The following is a 2,150-nucleotide window of genomic DNA, read 5'->3' as shown; positions in this document are numbered from 1 at the left end:
TTTTTTTTTTTTTTTAAGATTTTATTTTTTTATTTGAGAGAGAGACAGGGAGAGAGAGCATGAGTGAGAAGAAGGGCAGAGAGAGAAGCAGACTCCCCGTGGAGCTGGGAGCCCAATGCGGGACTCGATCCCAGGACTCCGAGATCATGACCTGAGCTGAAGGCAGTTGTCCAACCAACTGAGCCACCCAGGCGTCCCGAACACTTGCATTCTTTGAATAATCAGTACGGCCCTTATTTAATTCCTCTGCAGCTTCACATGAACTGTGCTCAGCTGTCACATCACATCAATAGGAAAGAACAATTTTTACAAGCCAGTAGGGGTCTGGCATGTTTTATCTCTCAGAACCTTTCTAATTAATTCACTGAAGTCTTTAATCTACGGAAACAGCTCAGTAAATCTCTTCAACAAGTTTCCACCACTTAGCAGTCTGACAGCATTAAAGTAACTAGATCTCCATGTTCCGTTTTCACCTTTTCCAAATATACTGAAAACTGAATATAGCTAAGGGCAGAAACACAAAGATTCCCTCAACTCCTTCATTGAATCATGTGACCTGCAGAGCTCCTAGCTCTTACTCTCTTAACAAGTGAGGTAATAATGGAAACCAGGGCCCACTAATCGCTTTTGACATGAATAACTTGAATAATGCTTAGAAACGCCCCCATCTGTGTCAAGTGAGCTTAGCTTTTCCATATTTAAACAAACTTCTTAAGTTCCATCCTGACAAGAGGTTAGGCCCCACTAGTTGATTAGGTACACTTTTTCCCCCCTAAAAATTTGAAGTGGTCCACATTCCAAGGTCAAGAGAACCCACTTCAGGTAAAAGGGCTCCAGGATGGAAACCTTCATACTAAACTTCAGTGATGAAATGACGTCATTGTGCTAGAGGGCTCCCATCCTAGTATTTCCCTGTGTATAGTATGGGACATGGCATATTCACTCATTCAACAATACTTATTGATTACCGCATGCAAAGCACTTTGGAGGATATCCAGATAAACAATACTAACAGCTGTCATTTAATGAGTCCCTATTATATCCTAGACCCTTTAAAATGCACAATGCTACATGGAGATTAACTCCATTTCACTGAAGAATAACATAGAGCCCCTACATTTTAGGAGTTTACATTTCACAGATATTTCTGATGTATAGCAAGGTAAAGACCATATGTAAATGAAATCCTAAATGCTATTTTTTATAAGATTTTATTTATTTATTTGAGATAGACTGGGAACATGAGTGGGGGGAGGGGCATAAGGGGAGGGAGAATCTGAGCAAGGAGCCTGACTTAGGCTCCATCCCAGGACCCTGAGATCATGACCTGAGCCACCCAGCTGCCCCCCTAAACACTATTTCTAATGAAATTAGCAGGTATATCAGATTGTTTAATTTGTAGTACCCAGCAGCATACTGAACTAAGTACTCCCCAAATATTTGTTGACAATGCTAACCAGGAGAGAGAGGGAAAGAATGAGACAGGCTATTTTCTATCTACACTAAGAATAACATGGCAAAAGATAGGTAAAATTCATGTAGCAATAAAGCAAAATTCCCTAAATCTGAATAAGAAACTACGTAAGTTACCTACCATAGAGATTTTTTTTTAAAGAATCTTTGAATTAACCAGGGCTGACCTAGGTATAATCTTACCCACTCAAAAGAGACATGTTATTAGAAAGAAGTAAAACAAAAACTAAGCCTTCACCTATGGAAATGTTCATTACTTACCAGGGTGTGATGTTTTGGGAAGCCGACCTCCATTTGGCAAAATTACCATTACACCAAAACATCATTTTAAGTGTCAGGCGAGGGCAGAAGACAAAGCCTTGGAAAGCCTGACCCTGGGGGCCTTTCCAAATGTAACTTACATCTAAAATAATTTGAGAGAGGAAAAAGGAAGCAGAAGAAACTCTATTTTTTAAATCACATTTTAATTTTTTCTCCAGGTCACCTTATTTTCTGCACTCTTAGTATGGCTCCCTTAATGCAGTCTGAGGCCAAGAGATGACGACGACAAAAAGAAATTATCAATAAGAAAAGGCGGCTCTAGGCGACCAGGGAGTAAACCCCCACCACCCCACTCCCACCACCACCCCCACCACCCCCACCCCCCCCACCTCCCCCCCCCCCCGCCCCCCCCCCCC

At 41.5% G+C, this 2,150-nt stretch overlaps 1 long non-coding RNA gene across 1 annotated transcript in view; it reads left to right on the top strand.

The window, feature by feature from the left end:
* LOC132000766 (uncharacterized) overlaps positions 1-2,050 on the top strand; it is a 24,769-nt gene extending 22,719 nt beyond the window's left edge. Inside the window, exon 3 of the long non-coding RNA XR_009399451.1 lies at positions 1,953-2,050. This is a non-coding gene — a long non-coding RNA (uncharacterized LOC132000766). The remainder of the gene's footprint in view (positions 1-1,952) is intronic.
* The last annotated feature ends 100 nt before the right edge of the window (positions 2,051-2,150 follow it).

The sequence above is a fragment of the Mustela nigripes genome, chromosome 14, assembly GCF_022355385.1.
Source record: "Mustela nigripes isolate SB6536 chromosome 14, MUSNIG.SB6536, whole genome shotgun sequence".
In the NCBI taxonomy this organism is placed as follows: Eukaryota; Metazoa; Chordata; class Mammalia; order Carnivora; family Mustelidae; genus Mustela; species Mustela nigripes.
Note: the sequence above shows the minus strand (reverse complement) of the source record. Positions and strands in the feature narration are given on the sequence as shown.